The sequence below is a fragment of the Zootoca vivipara genome, chromosome 14 (assembly GCF_963506605.1).
Source record: "Zootoca vivipara chromosome 14, rZooViv1.1, whole genome shotgun sequence".
Classification (NCBI taxonomy): domain Eukaryota; kingdom Metazoa; phylum Chordata; class Lepidosauria; order Squamata; family Lacertidae; genus Zootoca; species Zootoca vivipara.
Genome location: NC_083289.1, coordinates 30,833,476 through 30,854,805, shown reverse-complemented (window position 1 = coordinate 30,854,805; position 21,330 = coordinate 30,833,476). Strand labels below are relative to the sequence as shown.

General features: G+C 43.1%; 1 protein-coding gene across 1 annotated transcript in view; it reads left to right on the top strand.

Moving 5' to 3' along the window:
• SYNGR3 (synaptogyrin 3) overlaps positions 1-21,330 on the top strand; it is a 40,657-nt gene that overhangs the window by 4,493 nt on the left and 14,834 nt on the right. The window lies entirely within an intron of this gene.

Genomic DNA, 21,330 nt, shown 5'->3' with positions numbered 1-21,330 from the left:
CAAATGTTAGTTGTACTCAGAGCAGACCCACTGAAATCAATGAAATAAGATATCTTTAAGCTGGTTATATTAATCGGTCTGTTCTGTGACTTAGTGGGATAGTACCCATAGAATCTGGCCCTCTCTGCTACTGCTTGTCCACCCCCTGACCTCTCAGTATCCTTTTGCATGGTACTTCATACTGCCAGTAGTATGGAAGGGTGAATCTCTCAGCTTCATTTTCTCTCCCATTTTTCCAATCTTAGACTCTCCAGGTTTTCATGCACATGTTTGTTAGAGTCATGGATGATGGGAGTTGTAGTCCAGCAACAGCTGGGGGCCCAAGATTGAGAAACACTGGGATTGTGTTATGTGCAAACCCTTCTCAGTGGCTGAGCTATGGTTTGTCTGCTAACAACAAACTGTGATGTGAAGCCATGGTTTGTTGTTAGCTTACGAACCTTGTTTTTTTGCTTTGCAGAATTTGGATGGCACCAGGTTGTTCTCTGGGAAATTAGACAATGTTGATTATTGTACAGCTACCCTGCAAACAAATCAGGGATTTCTGCATGACAGGGGTTGGACTAAATGACCCTTTGGGTCCCTTTCCAACTTTACAATTCTATGAAATCGGTATGAATTTTCAGGCTGTGTCCACACTCACTTTACACTGTGTATTCACCATGTTTCCAGGGCTGTTTTTTCCATCCTTGTTCACCTGACATTATCTAGAATGCATACGTGCCCTGTACTTGGTTATGAAATACTACTATTTGATGCATTGTTTCTCAAACTAGGTTCACACCTACTAAGAGTCCTTAATCTATTCCTAATCTCCAGCCAAGGTGTGAACAGCCCCTACTCTGTGTATAAATCAGGGGTTCCCAGACTTACCGGCGTTTGGGCCGGCGGGCGGGGGAGTGCACGGGCGCTTACTGGCGCGGCGGCGCGCTTCCAGGGTGGAAAAAGTGCCGAAAATCCATTGTGTGCATGCGTATGGGCCTCCCCCGATCCGGAAGTGCACCAGAAATGACCTCTTCCGGGTCGGGAGAGGCCCATAAGCATGCGCACAAAGGATTTTCGGCGCTTTTTTCCCGACCCGGAAGAGCGCTGCCGCGCTGCGCGCCGTAAGAGCGGGCGGCGGGCGGCGGGGGTCGTCGCGGGCCAGATTGGCAGGCCAATTGGGCCGCATCCGGCCCCCGGGCCGTAGTCTGGGGACCCCTGGTATAAATGAATCTGACACTAATGAAGCTGTGCTGATGTGAACGGCTGGGCTGAGGGAGCTGTGAAATGCACAACCACCCCACCCCCGAACTTATCTGTGCTCAAAGGCAACACATCCGTAGTCTAACCACCACTTAAGCTTTCTGCACAGTGTGGAGAAGGTGGATTGAGAAAAGTTTTTCTCCCTCTCTCCTAACACTGGAATACGTGGGTATCCAATGAAGATTCAGCACAGATAAAAGAAAGCCCTTATTCAGGCTGTGCATAGTTAACCTATGGAATTCCCTTCCACAGGAGGCAGTGATGGCTACGTACCTAGATGGCTTTAAAAGATGATGGAGGTGGTGATTGACAGCTACTGGCCATGATAGTGGCTCCTCCTCCACAGCTGGAGACAGCAACACTCCTGCATTCCAGTTGCTGGAAACCACAGGAAGGGGAGAGGGTTCTTGTGCCTGAATCCTGCTTGTGGGTTTATCGCACATTTAGCTGGCCACCATGGGAACAGATTCCTGGACTAGATGTTTCCCCCTTTGGCCTGATCCAGCACTGCAGGGCTCTTCTGATGTCCCTATGGCTTGCTCTCCCTCCCTTGTCAAAGGCAGCCATGCTTCTGAATGCTAGTTGCTGGAAATGGCAGGAGGGGAGAATGCTCAGGTCTTACTTGCATGCTTCCCTCAGGCATCTGGTGAGAACATCACTGTGAGAACAGGATGCTGGACTAGATGGGCCCTTGGCCTGATCTAGCAGACTCGTGTGTTTTTAGGACTGGCACCTTTCTCTGCCAACCAGCAGCAAATATCGGGCAGCAACCAAGGGGCCTGGCCAGGCGGGAAGTTGCCCCCTTATTTGTCCTCTGATACTTGACGATAAAGAAGAGCATTAGGGGAATTGCTTTTCCTTCCCCCGTTGCTGTCAGCTCGAGTTTGTTTTGTGTTTTAAGTATGATCCAGGGTGTTTTATCTCCCTGGGGGTTGTGTTCAGTACAAGATGTTTCTAGGTGGCGGGGGCGGTGGGCTGGGGGTGGGGAGAAGCAGGGCTGGAGCTTGAACAGATGGGCAGCAAAACCAGGCATCTACACCAGCCACCCACATTGTCATAGAATCATGGAGCTGCAGAGTTGGAAGGGACCCCAAAGGGTCATTTAGCCCAACCTGCTGCAATGCAGGAATCGCAGCTAAAGAATCCCTCACAAATGACCATCCGATTTATGTTCAAAAGCCTCCAAGGAAGGAGAGTCCACCACCCTCCTAGGGAGTCTGTTCCACTGTAGAGCAGCTCCTAACCCTCAGAAAGTTCTTCCTGGTGTTTAGTCAGAACCTCCTTTCTTGTCCTTTGAATCTGTTGGTTTGGGTTTTACCTTCTGGAGCTGCAGAAAACAGTTTTCCCCTTCTCCATTTTGAGGAGAGAGGGGTGGGAAACTGTTGTTTCCAATCCGCACCAGTGCCTTATATCCAAGCAAAGTTTTTCCATCCTGAATTGTGCCTTGAATCGGGGGCACGTATTTGAACTGCTGAGAGCTTTGATTTTAAAGGAATAACCATCTAGTCGTCGTCTTTGCTTGTGATACAGGTTAGAAAACAGGTGGAAATCAAGTGGGTCGTGAGAGAGAGAATAAGGGAATAGTGCGGGATGGGGGGAAATGAGGGATTGAAGGAAGGGCACTTGAGGAACTTGGAGAAAGCTGCATCTCAGTGACAGAGCATCTGCTGTGCATGTAGAAGGCCCTAGGTTTGATCCCTAAGAAATCCAGGTAGGGCTAGGAATCATACCAGTCTGAATCCTGCAGGTCTGCTGCCAGCCAGTGCAGACAACACTGAACTAGCTGGACCAGTGGTCTGACTCAGGATAAGGCAGAGCTTCCTATGAGGTGTCTGCAAATTGGATTTGTGTGTGCCTGGTTGAGGGACTCGCTTTGCGCTTGAGGAAGCCAGGGTTGAATTTTTCTAGCAGTGAACCATTAGGATGACTTTGTCAGCTTCGGTGTATTTTGCAGGCTGAGAAAGAGGAGCAAGTACAGGCAGCACAGTCCTCTAGGAAGGAGCCCTGCCTTCCCTAGAGCTCTTCCAGATGACTGGCTTATTGAGTTCCTGATGCATTCGTAGAAAACTTACATGGAGGCTCAGAGTTGTCTCCAGTTTTACTGAGCGTTTCTGCTGGTTTGATTGCAGGAAGGTTATCTGAGGATTTATTCCAATTTGCTGATGGGGTGTTATTTGTTTATTTATCTATTTTATTTATTGAATTTCTATCCCACCCCAAGGAACTCGGGGTGGCAAACAGATAGGCAATTTAAAAACAAAGCAGGAACGTTCTAAAATGGAATAAAGCATTCCAGCAGCAATTACAGTTAAAAACATCTAAAAGCAGTTGCAGTTAGAAAGGAATTAGTTACCTTCAAAAGCATTTTTTTAATTGAAAAATGTAAAGGTTCAAAAAAATAAATAATTCAAAAAGCAATTACAAGTACAGTGGTACCTCGGTTTACAAACTTAATGCGTTCCGGAAGTCCGTTCTTAAACCGAAACTGTTCTTAAACTGAAGCACACTTTCCCTAATGAGGCCTCCCACCGCTGGTGCCCTTTCACGTTCAGATTCCGTTCTTAGACAAAGGTAAAGTTCGCAAACCAGGACACTACTTCTGGTTTTGCGGAATTCATAAACTGAAGCGTTTGTAAACAGGTCTGTTTTTAAACTGAGGTACCACTGTAAAGACATCATACCATCCAGTGATTTTGAGGTTGACAGAACAGTGTTCTTCAGCTGCCACCAAATTCCTGAGTAAACCGGAATGTTTTCAAACCCCTCCTGAAAGTGAATAATGGAGACAGGTGTGCATCACTGGGGAGAGCATTCTGCAACCCGGGAACCACTACTGAAAAGGCCCTGTTGCTGGTCATGAAAAACCAGGCAGCCCTTGGTGTCAGCACCCCAATAGCCTCACCTGCTGATAGTAGTTTATTGAGTATTCTTCCTGATTTGCTCATAGGGTGTTCTGACACCTTTCCTAATGATCCCTACTGCCACAGATCATATGCAGCCGCCACTGGCTTAACATGAATTGTTCCCAGTAAGGCCACATTCACACCCTACATTGAAAACACTGGGATGCACAGTCGCTTCTTCAGCCAACAAATCCTGGGAGTTGCAGTTTTTTAAGGATACCAAGAGTTGTTAAAGGTAAAGGGTACTGAGAGTTGTTAGGAAGCCCCTAATTTCCCTTCTAGAGCTACAATTTCCAGAGTAGTTTAACAATCAATCCCTCTTTGCAGGGAACTCTGGGATTTGTAGTTCATGGAAAGGAATTGGGGAAGGAGCACCTAACAACTCTGCACCCTTAACAAACTACAACTCCCATAATTCTTTGGGTGAGGTTATGACTGTTTAAAGCAACAGGAGCTCACCCCATTGCGGGGATTCGAAACGCTGACCTTCCGATCGGCAAGCCCTAGGCTCTGTGTTTTAGACCACAGTGCCACCCACGCCCCTCCGTTGAAAGTGATATGATAGTGCTTTAAATGTGTGTGCTGTGTTTGTGGCCAAGTTCTTCCCAGAATAGTTAACATTCCAAGGAAAAGTGATTCATCCTAGAAAACGCAATATTTTTGTCTTAGAATATCAGAACTACTTACACAGGTGGTAGTTTGTTGTTTTTTAATGCAGAATTTAGGATAAAAAATAGGCTTTGCAGATTCCTGGATGGACAGAGCACCCGCCCCACTGTGTTCAAGTGCCATTAAAAGTTCTCATGTGGTCATCTTGGCACTGAAAACTTGTCTCTTGTGGCTCTTTAAATGTTTTCAGCTGCTTCCTAGATTTTGTAACTTAAAAGTAGATAACTGAGTTATATTAACATGCTCATGTGCTTCTTATTGAACATGATTTGGATCATGTTACCATGTTAGGAGTGGGACACGGGTGGCACTGTGGTCTAAACCACAGAGCCTAGGCTTGCCGATCAGAAGGTTGGCAGTTTGAATCCCCACGAAGGGGTGAGCTCCTGTTGCTCGGTCCCAGCTCCTGCCAACCTAGCAGTTCAAGTAGTGCAAGTAGATAAATAGGTACCGCTCTGGCGGGAAGGTAAACGGCGTTTCCGTGAGCTGTTCTGGTTCGCCAGAAGCGGTTTAGTCATGCTGGCCACATGATCCGAAAGCTGTTTGTGGACAAACGCCAGCTCCTCGGCGTATAGAGTGAGATGAGTGCCGCAACCCCAGAGTTGTTCGCGACTGGACCTAACGGTCAGGGGTACCTTTACCTTTACCTACCATGTTAGGATGGTGCATTTTCTGCATGCAAAATTGGCATTTTAATGCTGCTTACCCGCTGGAGCTGACGGGGTGGGGCTGGACTGGCGCCTGAGCTGTGACTCACAACATTGTTGTTATTATTATTACAATTGTCAGTCGCTTTATGCGGAGGAAAAAATTTCAAAAAGGCTTAGCCAGATTAAATACAATAAAATCAGTTTAAAACCAGAACACTGGCCTCTTCCAGGTCCTAATTTCACCCTCTGACTGCTAGTGGCCTACCTTGCATGTTGTAAAGGTTTTTTTTTTGCATCATGTCCATGATAAGCATTGCAGCTTCACATTCCCCTACAGCTGTAGCCTGTCCCTTAACTAGGAACCTCAGAACGTAGGAAGCTGGCCCATACCGAGTAAAACCACTGACCAATCTCGCTCAGTACTGTCTACACCAGGGGTCCCCAAACTATGGTCCGCAGGCGGATCCGGCCCACCAGGCTCGTAAATCCGGTCTGCCAGCCGAAACACCATGCTGGGTTTACCTCAGCACGCGGAGACCGTTCTTTTTAACGGAAACGCCTCGCCTCGTTGGATTTACCTCGGCGCGTGGCGAGGCTTCAGATTGGCTGCAGGAAGCTCCGTCCCCACGCAGTGAGGCTTCCTGCAGCCAATTGGAAGCCGCCTGCTCAGCCTCCTGGCAAGAGGAATCTAAGGGGAAAGGATTTTCCTCCGGAGCACATGAGTACTTTTGGACTTTACCCAGGTGGGTTGGATGCTGCTATCACCATGTACAAGTCAGTTAAGTATGGGGGGCAAGGCAGAAGAAAAGGCTGATGTGAGAGGGGAGCAATGAGTCCAGCTGGTATGCTACCCGCGAGAACTGGCTTATCAGCAGAGGCGTACCTAGGCTCCCTTGCGCCCTTGGCAAGGAGATGTATCCATACCTGCCAAGTTCCTCCCCGAAAAATAAGGGACCGGACCGGAAGTAGCGCTGCCGCCATTTTGGAACTGGGTGGAGCATGCTCAGAAGTGACTTTTGATGCTGCTGTGCCCAGTTCCAAAATGGCCACCGCACCAGAAGTCGCGCTGCAGCCATTTTGGAACTGGGCAGAGCAGCATCAAAAGTCGCTTCTGAGCATGCTCCGCCCAGTTCCAAAATGGCCGCCGCGCCAGAATAAACCGGGGAAAAACAAAAAAATCCGTTTTTTTCGGCTGGGGACAGCAGGAAAAACGGGGGTTTCCCGGGGAATACGGGAGACTTGGCAGCTATGGATGCAGCTTGGCAGCTATTGCATCCTTGCCAGAGGAGCTGAGCCAGAATAGAGAGGTGCAATTTTTCTGCTCCCGTGGGTCTGTGCCTTTTACTGGGGCCAACCCCTGGGAGCGCCCCTGCTTTTTAGGCAACATAAAAGGGAAGGATTGGTATTATTGGTTCCCAGAGGTGGGAGCTGGGGGCATAAAGAGCTTATTGACCTGTACAAGTCCCACAAGCTCTTCTGTCCCATTCGTTCACTGTTTTTGCTAGGCATCCGAAATGTGAATGTGAACATGTTACTCTATTCCAGGGCTTAAACTCATCTTCTGCTATGTCTGTGGCTTCCTTTGTCTGGCCCAGGCACCCCCAAACTGCGGCCCTCCAGATGTTTTGGCCTACAACTCCCATGATCCCTAGCTAACAGGACCAGTGGTCGGGGAAGATGGGAATTGTAGTCCAAAACATCTGGAGGGCCGAAGTTTGGGGATGCCTGGTCTAGCCCCTTCCTTTTTACTACTGACCCCTCCTGGGTGTGTCTTGAACCCTCATCCAGGAGGGCTGCTTATGGTCTTTGCAGGCATTCTGCTCAGATAGCTATGTGGTAAGAGGCCTTATGCTGAGATAAGTTGCCTCCCTCCCTTAAGAATTCTGTGCTACAAAACTGTGGCTGTGGACAGATAAGGGCATTTGAACCCCTTCCTGAAGGGGTTGGCAGAATGAGGTAGTGCTGGGGTGTGTGCTGGGATTCTGCCCCTGTGGTCATGAGTTCAATTGGATTGCTGGACTTCCAGTGGTGCAGTCCAGTTGGTGGTTTTCAAGGAGATTGGGGGTGGGTGTATTCCATTTTTAGTTTCTGCATTTTCTGATCTCCCTGGGCTACATACCGTACATATCTTGCTGCAGCATATCTACCCCTCCCCCCACGCCAGCGCATAACTGGTGTGTAGAATTACTCTCTAAAAGCTCCCTATAGCTAATAGCAGCTTTTAGAATTGAAATACTTATAAGTTTATGTTGATTAAAATCATTCTTTATTTCAAATATCACATTTTTCCTGTTTTTTGTGTGCACTACAAATAAAATATGTGCAGTGTGCATAGGAATTTTTTCATATATTTTTTCTTCAATTTATAGTCTGGCCCCCAACAGTGTATGAGGGACAGTGAACCAGCCCTGTTTAAAAAGTTTGGGGACCCCTGGTCTACACTGACTGGCAGTGGCTCTCCAGGATTTCTGAGAGCAGTCTCTCCTGGCCCTACTTGGGGGAGGCTGGGAATTGAACCTGGGACCTTCTGTGTCCAAAGCACACACACTGCCTCTGAGCTATGGCTCATCCCCAAGAGCCAACTGGCAGGCCCTTTAATGTTCGATTGCTCTTAAAGGTCTCTGTTGATAAATTGATGCTTGTGCTGATAATACTTGCCTTTTTCTATGCTTTTCTACCTTTCTGGACCTGGTGGTAGTTTTAGTTCATGGAACGCCCTCCCATCAGATGTCAAGGAAATAAACAACTATAGTGGTACCTTGGTTCTCGAACTTAATCCGTTCTGGGAGTCCGTTCGACTCCTGAAACGGTTCAAAACCAAGGCGCGGCTTCCGTTGGCTGCAGGAGCTTCCTGCACTCAATCGGAAGCCGCATTGGATGTTCGGCTTCCGAAAAACGTTCACAAACCGGAACACTCACTTCTGGATTTGCGGCATTTGGGAGCTGATTTGTTTGGGAGCCAAGCCGTTTGAGTACCAAGGTACCACTGTATCTGACTTTTTGAAAACATCTGAAGGCAGCCCTGTTTAGGGAAGTTTTTTAATGTTTGATGTTTTTTGTTGTTGTTTAGTCGTGTCCAACTCCATGGACCAGAGCACGTCAGGCACTCCTTTCTTGCACTGCCTCCCGCAGTTTGATGTTTTATCATGTTTCTAATATTCCTTTGGGAGCCGCCCAGAGTGGCTGGGGAGGCCCAGCCAGCTGGGTATAACTAATACGGTAATATATTGTTATATTACTAATAACTAATAAATTATATTTATAAATTAATTAATAAATATAAGGGTATAACTAATAAATTGTTGTTGTTGTTTTATTGTACTTTTTCTGAATATTACAGCATTCATTCATTCATTCATTCATCATGATGCCATTATAACAGAAAGGATGTTGGTATCAGAGTGGTGTTGTTGAGAGGCTTTCCCTGCCACCGCTATTCCTCCCTTTGCTACCTCTTCCTTTTTCCATTCTGTTGAAATAACAGCCCTGCTAGTTTTCATCATAGCCCCAATTCCTTTTGCAAGAGTAACGGCTCCATATTGAAGTCACGGATGTGTCATGTGGACTAGAATCCTCCTTAGCCTTCTGATTCTCACTCATAAGCAGTGCTGCAATTCTGTGGAAGCACATGATGTGTCGCTGGATGCAGAAGCCAGCTTCCTGAGAATGCGCACTTTTATTTATTTTAAACTCAAACTTCTAGTACTCACAACGGCGGTGGAAATAAACTTGAAAGGAGGGTAGGCAATTACTGCTGAATTCCTAGAACTTATATATGTGTGTGTGTGCAACCTCCTTATTCTTGTGATAGTTGTTTGTTTCAAAGTGTTTTAAATATTGAATTTCAAATAGCCCCCAGGACCTTAGGGTGAAGGGATGGGTAAATAAATACCAAATAAAACAGTGATATAATATTGTGAGTTGGGGGTGGTGGTGCGGTTAGCCTGCATGATATCTGAATCCATTGCAATTCTTGGGGTCCTGGCTCCAGCAAGGGTTCAAATATAATGGAGGATTCAGTTGTTGAACTAGCCAGCTTGTTCCTGGGTTAATCTTCTAAGCATGGTCGTTAATATAACCAAGGAAGTGGCCTTGTTCCAGAGATCAAATGGATGGGTCCCCTCCCTCACCTGGCTGGTGATAAGAGGGACAAAAGCCAGAGTTGAGTGTGTGAGGGAGAGCTGGGCTAGAAGCAGGCAGAAGCTAGACTGAATGGCTAGAAGCAGGCAGAAGCTAGACTGAATGGCTAGACTGAATGGCTAGACAATGCTACCATTCAGTGGATTTGTAACTGGCTTACTGACCGAACCCAAAGGGTGCTCATCAATGGCTCCTCCTCATCCTGGAGAGTAGTGACTAGTGGGGTGCCACAGGGTTCTGTCTTGGGCCCAGTCCTGTTCAACATCTTTATCAATGACTTGGATGATGGGCTTGAGGGCATCCTGAGCAAGTTTGCAGATGACACCAAATTGGGAGGGGTGGCTAACACCCCAGAGGACAGGATCACACTTCAGAATGACCTTAACAGATTAGACAACTGGGCCAAAGCAAACAAGATGAATTTTAACAAAGAGAAATGTAAAGTACTACACTTGGGCAAAAAAAATGAAAGGCACAAATACAGGATGGGAGACACCTGGCTTGAGAGCAGTACATGTGAAAAGGATCTAGGAGTCTTGGTAGACCACAAACTTGACATGAGTCAGCAGTGTGATGCAGCAGCTAAAAAAGCCAATGCAATTCTGGGCTGCATCAATAGGAGTATAGCATCTAGATCAAGGGAAGTAATAGTACCACTGTATTCTGCTCTGGTCAGACCTCACCTGGAGTACTGTGTCCAGTTCTGGGCACCACAGTTCAAGAAGGATACTGATAAGCTGGAACGTGTCCAGAAGAGGGCAACCAAAATGGTCAAAGGCCTGGAAACGATGCCTTATGAGGAACGGCTTAGGGAGCTGGGTATGTTTAGCCTGGAGAAGAGAAGGTTAAGGGGTGATATGATAACCATGTTCAAATATATAAAAGGATGTCATATAGAGGAGGGAGAAAGGTTGTTTTCTGCTGCTCCAGAGAAGCGGACACGGAGCAACGGATTCAAACTACAAGAAAGAAAATTCCACCTAAACATTAGGAAGAACTTCCTGACAGTAAGAGCTGTTCGGCAGTGGAATTTGCTGCCAAGGAGTGTGGTGGAGTCTCCTTCTTTGGAGGTCTTTAAGCAGAGGCTTGACAGCCATCTGTCAGGAATGCTTTGATGGTGTTTCCTGCTTGGCAGGGGGTTGGACTGGATGGCCCTTGTGGTCTCTTCCAACTCTATGATTCTATGATTCTATGAAGCCAGAGCCATGCCTGATTTCTGTTGCAATCCAGGGCAGCAACTGTGGGAGAAGCAAGATCTTCTGAGCTGTTAATGCTGTGAGCCCCTCCATTATATGCTCAGGTTGTATATAAGTGAAAACACCAGATAAAATGTATCTAACTATTTTTTTTTAATTCTTTGTATATCTCATCCCAGAACTTCTTGATTTCTTTGCAACACCACCAAATGTGTAGGAAAGTACCTACTTCTTCCTTGCACCTCCAACAGATGTTACTGACCCCTCCATACATCTTAGCTAATTTCGAGGGGGTGAGATGCCACCTAAATTGCATCTTGAGCACGTTTTCTTTTAAATCATAATTTGAAATATAATTTGTATCTCTAATCCATAAACTTTCCCAATTTTCAACCGTAATTATTTTCCCCAAATCTTGTGCCCACTTTATCATAACCGCTTTGGTTAACTCATCTTTTGTAGCCCAATCCAACAATAATTCATACAAATTTCGAATAAATTTATTTTTCCCCTCAAATAGTATTTTCCCAAATTTGGATATCTCTCTTTCGAAGCCAATTTTTTTATCTTCACTGAATTTCTGATTTATTTGGAAATATTGCAGCCAAACATTGCAATATTTCCTGACTTCATTGTATTCTTTCAATTTTAAATTTCCATTCTCTTCTTTTAATAAATCTTTATATGTTGGCCAATCTTTATCCATAAAACACCAGATAAAATGAAGACACCACAGACTCCACAAACCTCATTCCCTGGAGCTCCTTGAAATCTCACACGGCTCAGAGATTGGGTAGAGCTGTGCAAAAACTATATGATACCCTGTACTATTGGGAGATCTTATTATAGACCACTCAGGCGTTTCTGCCACCTGATTTTGATCTACCTTCTGTCCAGTTGTTCTAGATAGAAACTCCATTCTTTATCTGATGGTTATCAGAATTGTAATGTAAATACACATATTTCTTTTTTTAAAAAAAGCTTGATGGTTATAAAATCCAGTTTTTACATGTAAATATTATTTTTGTAAAGGATGCAGCATCAAATCTGGATGCACCAGCCCTTTTGCAGGGCTAAGCAAAGCAAGCAAACAAATAACGTCAGTTTTCTAGATATTGCACCAAAGGTTTTTCAACAAGATCACCTGGGAGTCTTCCCTCTCCTGGAGATAAAGAGTTGTAAGCACTCGGCGTGTTGAAAAGTGCTATTGAAATTTGAAAGGCTGGTAAGAGGATGAAAACACACTTCTACCACTCATCCTGCCACCCATTCAAATGCCTCTTAACTCTTAGTCTTCATGGCACACACTGCTTCCCTTGGGGAGGAGGAAGCACTAGGAGGGGAAAAAGGTCTGTGTGCACTCACAGTTTCCGGCTCTTCTGCGGAACAGAGGAAATATCCTTGCATATAATACTAAGCCATGCCATTGCTACATCTAATTCAGTCTTGTCTGCACTGACTCTCAGCGGATTTGCAGGGTTCCAGGCAGGGGAGATGCCAGGGATTGAGTAAGTGACCTTATGCATGCAGTGTAAAAATAAAGTAAGATTCTAGTCCTCCTAGCTGAATAAGGGCTATATTAAATAAGAACTTAGGAAACTGCCTTATATATACCATTAGCTCAGTACACAGCTTTAAAGGTAAAGGGACCCCTGACCATTAGGTCCAGGCGCGGATGACTCTGGGATTGTGGCGCTTATCTTGCTTTACTGGCCAAGGGAGCCAGCATAAAGCTTCTGGGTCATGTGGCCAGCATGACTAAGCCACTTCTAGCGAACCAGAGCAGCGCATGGAAACGCCGTTTACCTTCCCGCTGTAGCAGTACCGCTGTTGTCGGGACATGACTTGGCCCCTCAACACACTTAAAAACACCCCAACGCCTCCCTGCCCCTTCTCAGTGACCCCCCCCCCTTTCCCACTGGACACCTCAACAAAGGCCATGCTCTGGCGGGTGCTGGTTGTTCCACACCAGAGTGTGGGAGCCGAAACGGGACACCCCTGGATCCAATCAGAAGCAGAGATGGGTTCTGTAATTCCAGGATACCCCACTCAAATCGGGACGGTTGAGAGGGGTATGAGAGTTCTTTATAGTGTAGGTGGGAAGTAAGATTCAGCACTCAAAGCACTGAGAATGGTCCTCCCTTCAAGGCTAGAGATAGGAGGATGAGGGGAAGCGGATTTCAGTTCTGGGGAGACTAGACCTCCACCTGGTCTCTGTGCTGAGAGGGATGGCGAACTCACAGCTCTCTATTACAATTACTGTTGGGTTTGCTAAAGGGTTTAATTACAGTGGTACCTCTACTTACGAATGGAGCTCCGTCCGCCATCTTGGATGCGGTTTAGATAGGATTTTTTCTACTTACGAATTTTTAGATAGGATTTTTTCTACTTACGAATTTTTTCTCCCAATGCATTCCTATGGGATTCGACTTACAATTTTTTTCTACTTACAAATGTGCGTTTGGAACGCATTAAATTCGTAAGTAGAGGTACCACTGTACTGCTCTTGGCTTGGAAATGGTTATTCGGTTCCTTAACTGCTGCCAGGCTCTGTGCAGCAGCAAACCAGAGGGAAAGGGAGATTTCGCTCTGTCAGTTTCTGTTTTCCTTAATGGTCTCTAATGGAACAGAGTAATAATACTATCTAAAATAGCAATGTTGTAGGAAGGAGTAATGAACAACAGTGGATTGGAATGACAAGAAGGGAGATTCCGACTAATCCTTCTGACAGTAAGAGCCATTTGACAGTGGAACGGACTCCTTTGGAAGGTGATGGACTGTCCTTTAAACAGAGGCTGGATGGCATTGCAGCCAATTGGGCTGGATGACCCTTGGGGTCATCTCTTCCAACTCTTGATTCTGTGTTTATAGAAAGATGGGTTATATTTGCAATGTTTTGAAATAATAGCATTCAACCTTAGGTTTCCTTTGCTTTACCAAAACCATGCATTAAAAAATAATAAATAAATAAATTGATAAGCTGACATTTTGCAGATACAGAGAACTCTTTCTTGTCGTCCCTCTGGCAAAGCAAGAGAGTGGCAAGGATGTTTGGAGCCAATGGGGTGGCAGGTGGAAAGGGTGCCCTCCACCCACTGACCCACTGGCCGTGAAACCCCGTGTGGCACTGAACCTCCTCCATTATTCATGCAGCATAAACATGCCCTCCTTTTTGGCAGGCTGCGCATGTTTCCCTTAAGTGGCTGTCAGTATTTCCAGCAGCGAAAAGGGGGTGTGGAATATGTTCTTGCATTATTTATAAATGAGATAAAAGAAAGAAAGAAAAAACCCATCATCACAAAGTGCTGAGATTACACCTTCTGGCAGCCTCACAGCTTTGGCGAGATCCTCCTTGCTCTCGCTGGCGCTGCAGTTGTATGTCTTTGATCCTGCTTTATTGGGGCTTCCGGTAATGGTGCGCTAGGGAACGGATCGCGGAGAGAGAGCTCCGGCAATCGGGGAGCTCTAAAAAGCAGACAAAGTACGCTTTGGAGGGAATTTGGCGCCTAAAAACCCCTTCAAGGGAAAGGTGAGGGTACGGGTCCCTCACTGAAGTTGAGAAAAGCGGCGTGATTTCGGCAGAACTCGGCGGCGGCACCATCGAACGGTGAGAGTCGCTGAGAGGAGCTGCACGCAAAACCCTACAGTGTCTGCTGCAGCGGCGCCCGAGAATCTCCGCCCCTAGCAAGCACCAGAGCTCTTCGACAAGATACATCTTAACGATAATCCGACCGTGAGTGTTACAAAGTTGACATAAAGACTATAAAACTAAGATCGCGGGCGGGAGGCTAAGTCGAAGGAGTCATTAAACGCACCGCTGTTTAATTGCGAAAGAGCCCTCTGACAGAACAAGAGTTGTTTATTGAACAACGGGTCATTGTTTAAACGCGCTGGGGGAAGTCAGAGAGATTGAAAGAGACAGGAAAACCGAGCGCAAGAGTAAAAATAGAATTTAATTGGACAATTGATTACTATCCCTCATTTCAAGATGGAGATCGGGAAGCTTGAAAAGACATTTTGAAAGGTTATTTTCCGAAGCGAAGGACAAGGAGAAGGAGGAGGAGGGGGAAGCAGGGTGGAGGAGGAGGTGAGGAGGAGAGGAGATCAAAGACATTGCAGCTGCAGCTGTTGTATCTACGTGACAAAGAGGGAAAGCTGAGGCTGAAAATTGAAAGCTGGCAGACTGCCAAGGCATCGAAACTTAGCAGACTTTTAAAGCCCACAAAGTACTCCCCCCCCTTTTCTCTCGACTTTTTCTTTTCTTGATGAGACTGCTGTAAGGAAAGAATGATGAAAGACTGAATACACAGAAGGATACTCCCAGATAGGGAAAGGAAAGGGGAAAATTAGGACTCTGAGTATCTATCCTCAAACAGAGGAATAAAATGCCCATAAGAAAGTTCAAGGAGAATCCAGCTAGTTCCACTGCATTGGCAGGGAACCAACCAAGAAGGCAATCAATGTCAACTCCAATTCCAGAAGGTGAGTCCTTGGCAGACATAAAAGAACTGATAATAGGAATGAATAAAACTTTAAACGAAAAATTGGACTCAGTTGAAACAAAAGTGGATTCAATTGAGATTAAAGTGGGTGACAACACCAAGATGATAGAGGAGTTGACTGGGCAGATGAGAGAGCTGCATAATAAAAACAAGGAACTAGATAAAGCGGTGAAAGACATAAATGTGAAGATAGGAAAGCAAGAGGAAGCAATAAAAAAGATAGCTGCAGAAAACAAAGATTTAAGATCAGTAAAGGAGAAAGAAGATGAAATGACACAAAGATTGAAAAAGAAGCAAGAGGAGCTTGAAGATCAGATTGCTTTTCTGGAGATGAGGCAGAAGGAGCGGATTTTAAGGATGAGGGGTGTCCCGGAGTCGGCAAGAGAGCAAATAGAAGAAAAAATGATTAAAGGATTGGCAACATGGCTAAAAGTGAGAGAAGAGGATCTGATGCTTGATATAGACAAGATCTATAGAGTAAGAACGGATAGGACAAAAAATTTCAAAGGACCGGGAGATGTGATGATTTTCTTAAATTCAATGCTCCTCAAAGAAAAAATTTTGCAGAAGAAAAAGGTTGAGGATTTGACGATAGAAGGAAGAACAGTAGCCATCTTCAAAGAAATCCCGAAGAGATTTAGGCTCAAGAGACAGGGCTACAAAGCAGTAACAGAGACCCTAAGCAAAAATGGAATATGGTACATATGGGAGTATCCTGAAGGATTGACTTTCACCTTTAAAGGCAAAAAGAAGACCTTCAGATCGGTGGCGGAGGCGGAAAGATTTTGCAACAGAAACAAAAAGGAACTGTTTAAAGAACTGGAGGAAGACAGAGAAGACGAAGACCTACAAGTGGGCGAAAGCTCTTGAAGATTGTTGTATATAAAAGAACTTCTCTTCTTTCGTTTATAGGGAGATTGATCTTCTTTCCATTTCCTTTTTAGGGGGAGGGGGGATTTCTCTCCCTTTGGATAAAGATTTTCACCCCTTGTTTCTTCTTCCCCTCCCTTTCCTTCTTCCCCCCTCCTTGTAAAACAACAAGAGGAGAGTATAAGTTAAGGAATTTGTGATAAAATCTTCCTGTATTCTTCCTGGAAGGGATTGCAGTGAGAAGTGCAGACACACTCTTACCAACTAGAGCTCTTAGGTGGAGGGGAGGAAAACTTAGACTTTGGAAATATCACATATTTGGTTTATTTTCACCCCTCCCCTTCTTTAATTCTCTCATTTTTAAGTCTTGGTTTTGAAGTTTGTAAATTTTCTCCCTAATTTATTTTTATTCAATTGAAACAGAAGTTAAATAAAGTAATGGATTTAAATATTATATCCTGGAACGTGAATGGTTTAAACGATAAATTGAAAAGAAACAAAATAGAACATATAATAAAAAAAGGTAGCTGGGACGTTGTATGTTTCCAGGAATCTCATGTATCACAAAATCATGAAAGGGTTTTGATAAATAAGAGAATAGGAAATGAATTTATTTCATCAAACAAAAAGAAGAAAAAGGGAGTAATAATTTACGTTAAACCAAAGATTAAGGCAGAAAAGTTATTCCAAGACGAAGAGGGGAGAATGGTTGGGGTGCGTCTGTACTTACCAAAGGGAAATGTATGTATTGTAAATATTTATGCACCAAATGGATGCAAAAAGGAATTTTTTGAGAAACTGGGAAAGAAAATGGGGGATCATATATTGGATGAAGAAATAGTACTTTTAGGAGACTTTAATGGTGTTATGCAGGGGGAGGTGGATAGAACAGGGGGGAGGAGGGGGAACGGGGGAAGACTGCCAGAAGTTTTTCGAAATTTGGTACAAAATTACAACTTAGAAGATGTATGGAGAAAAGAAAATCCAAAGGAGAAAAAATTTACTTATTATTCTGGGGCAAAAAAATCAGCCTCTAGGATTGATATGATATGGCTCTCACCGAAATTGATACAGATGACGGGGAAAACCGAAATCTTGGTTAAATCAATTACAGACCATAATCCAACAATGGTGAAAATTAAAGGAAAAGATATAAAAAATAGAAGGTGGAGAATGGATGAAAGGATATTAAATGATGAAGATTTTATAAAGAAAGTCAAAAAATTACTAAAGGAATTTTATGAGAAAAATATGTCGGAGGAAGTAGAGTTAAAGACAACCTGGGATGCGAGTAAAGCCTTTATAAGGGGATTATATATACAGCAAAAAAGCAGAGTTAAAAAAGAAAGGGAACAAAATATGGAAAAATTACAAAGGGAAATTAATGAAAAGGAAAGGGAATTGGCAGATAGTCCAAAAAATGAGGATTTGAAAATGAGAGTGAAGGTATTACAAAAAGAATTATCTATATTGGTCGGACAAGAAATTGAGAATAAAATAAGATGGCTTAAACAAAAAACATTCGAATGGGGAGATAAAGTAGGAAAATTATTAGCATGGAAATTAAGGGAAAATCAAAAAGAGAGATTAATTACGGAAATAAATTACAAAGGGAAAAAATTGAGAAGGCAAGAGGAAATACAGAAATGTTTTAATCATTTTTATAAGAACCTATATGAAGAAAAGAAATTAGACAAGGGGAAATTAGAGGAATATTTTTCAAAAAGGAGGAAAGATAAAATATTAGAAGAGGAGAGAGAAATGTTAAATAAATCAGTGTCAAAACAAGAGATATATGAAGCCATAAACAAATTAAAATTGGGGAAGTCACCCGGAACAGATGGCTTGTCGAGCAGACATTATAAAGTATTTAGAGAAGAATTAGGAGAAATTTTACAAAAAGTGATGAATGATATCTTAGAGAAGGGAACTATACCCAAGACATGGCAAGAAGGTTATATAGTATTAATACCGAAGGGAGAGCAAGAGGAAAGACAGGTAGGGGACTTTAGGCCAATTTCGTTACTTAATGTTGATTACAAAATATTTACGGACATCTTAGCGGCTAGATTGAAAAAAATATTAATTAGGATTATAGGGCAAGACCAACAAGGATTTTTACCGGGAAGAAAATTGGCAAAAAATGTGAGAGTGGTACTGGATCTATTGGAATATCTGGATTGGTCTCCGGGGAAGAGGGCAGCCTTTGTCTTTTTAGATATAGAAAAAGCCTTTGACTCTCTATCTTGGAAATTTATGAAAAGATCATTAATAGAAATTGGAATTGATGATAAATTTATGAGAGGAATTAATTCAATATATAATAACCAAACGGCTAAGTTAATATTGAATGGAGAGGTATTAGAGGATTTCGCAATAAAGAGGGGAACAAGACAGGGCTGCCCTCTATCCCCGTTGTTATTTATAATATCAATAGAATTTTTAATAGTGGATATTAAAAAGGAGGAGGAAATTGAAGGAATTAGAGTGAAAGATAAAAATTTGAAGATAAAAGCTTTTGCGGACGATATGATTGTAATGTTAGAAGAGCCAGAGATTTCAATCAAAAAATTAGAGGAGATATTAAATTCTTTTGAAGAAATATCAGGATTAAAAATTAATGAAAAAAAGACAAAATTGATGTTGAAAAATGTGGGACAATTGGACAAAAGCAAATTGCAACAAATTTCAAATTGGGAAATTGTGAATAAATTTAAATATCTGGGTATTATAATTAGTATTAATAATATAGATTTATATGAAAATAATTATGGAAGATTATGGAGGGAAATAAAGAAAGATATGGAGAGATGGAGGGGCTTAAATCTCTCTCTCTCAGGTAGGATAGCAACAATAAAGATGGCAATTTTACCAAAAATCTTATTTTTGTTTCAAATGTTGCCTATATTGGGGGAAAGAAAGATTTTTGAAGAATGGAGGAGAGATTTAAGTAAATTTATATGGTTGGATAAGAAACCAAGGATCCAGTACAGACTACTTACGGATGTTAAAAGTAGAGGGGGGTGGGGGGTCCCAGATTTGAGACTTTATTACGCATCATCGTGTATGTGCTGGCTTAAAGATTGGTTAATATTAGAAGATGAGGAGTTATTAGAGGTGGAAGGATTTAGAAACGTTGGGGGATGGCACACATATTTATTAGAAATAGAGAAAGGGGAAAATAAACAATTTAGTAATCATGTGATCAAAAAATCAATATTTAAGATTTGGAAAGAATTTAAAAATCTAATGGAACCGAAGATACCATGGTGGGCCTCGCCCTTCGAGATGACAGCCCTAGGGAGAAGGTGGAAAAAAGGAAGATGGTTGACGTACCAAGAGGTTTTGGTGAGTGAAGAGGGACAATGGAAATTAAAACCATATGAAGAGATTAAGCAGTACTGCAACAGTTGGTTGCAGTATGTACAGATTCAAAGCCTTTTTCAGGAACATAAAAAAATAGGATTCACAATTGGAAAGTCAAAATTACAAGAATTATTAATAGAAAATAAGGAAAAGCCATTATCAAAAATATATAAATTCTTGTTAGAATGGGAGTTAAAAGATGAAGTAGTTAAGGAGGTAATGATAAAATGGGCACAAGATTTAGGGAGGCCGATCTATGCAACGCAATGGGAGAGTATATGGAAGGTTTCAATGCGATTCACGGCTAGTATGAATATAAAAGAAAATATCTTAAAACTTATCTATAGATGGCATTTGACTCCCAGTAAATTAGCCAAAATATATAGGAATGATTTAGATAATTGTTGGAAATGCGGCGAGAAAGGAGGGAATTTTTTTCATTGTTGGTGGGCCTGTGGAAAAATATATAAATGGTGGGACGAAATCTATGAAGAAATGAAAAAAATGTTGAGGTTGACTTTTAGAAAAAAACCAGAGTATTTATTATTGAGCATTATCCCAGAAAATATTCCTGAGAATAAAAGAAATATTTTTTTGTATGCGAGTGTGGCAGCGAGATTAGTGATAGCTAGGAAATGGAGGAAGGAAGATCTACCCACAATCCAAGAATGGCAATTAAAATTGATTGAATTTATGAACCTAGAGAGAATGACGGCAGCAATTCGGAACACTTCTAAGCAGAAATCTAAATTGGAATGGGGAGTGGTAGAGGAATATTTTAAAAGAATTGGTGTTAAAACAGAGTTGATGATCTGTTTAAATTAGATAGTCAGGAGGAAAATTAGAATCTGAAAAATTAGAATTTGGAAAATAATAGTGTGATAAAATAAAATTAATCGAAATTAAGATAGATATGATAAATGAAGTAACGCAATTTTTAAAATATATTCAGAAGGCAAGCGGTGGGAAATGACTCGGAAGGTAATTCTTTTATCCTTTTTTTTTTTTTCTCTTTTTGTTTTGTTTTCTTTGTTTCTTTGATTGTATGATTGTGTATGATTTTACGATTTTAACTTGTTATGTTTTTTGAACTTTAATAAAGATGAATTTTAAAATTTAAAAAAAAAAAAAAAAAAAAAAGATCCTGCTTTATTGCAGCCTCAGCCGTCCTAGGCCCCTCTAGATGTTTGGGACTACAACTCCCATCAGCCCCAGCCAACATGTCAGATGGGAGTTGCAATCCAAAACATCTGGAGGGCCCCAGGTTGACCAAGGCTGTTGTTGCCTCTGCTGGACTCTGTTCAGATGGAAGTACATTGCAGGTCGGGACGGCGGCATCCTGCAGTGGATCTGATAACATTGCTCGAACCAGACTCTGACTGTGCGCAGGCAAAGAGCATGATAGCAGGAAATGATAACGCGCAGGAAGTGTCAGGGGACTGACTTATTTTGCCATACAGGAAAAATTGACCCCTTCCTCGCTAACGGTAGCTTGAAAGAAGTTAAACTGTGGAACTTGCTTCTGCAGGAGCCAGTCATGGCCCCTGGTGTGGATGGCTTTAAAAGAGGATTGGACAAATTCATGGAGGGAGAGAGCTGTCGGCAGCTTCTAGTCACAATGGTTATGCTCTGCCACCACCGTCAGAGGCAGCAATGCTTCTGAATCCCAGTTCCTGGAAACCACAGGAGAGGAGAGGGCTCTTCTAACAGGTTTCCCACAGGCATCTGCTTCGCCAATGTGAGAACAGGATGCTGGACTAGATGGACCCCTTTGGCCTGATCCAGCAGG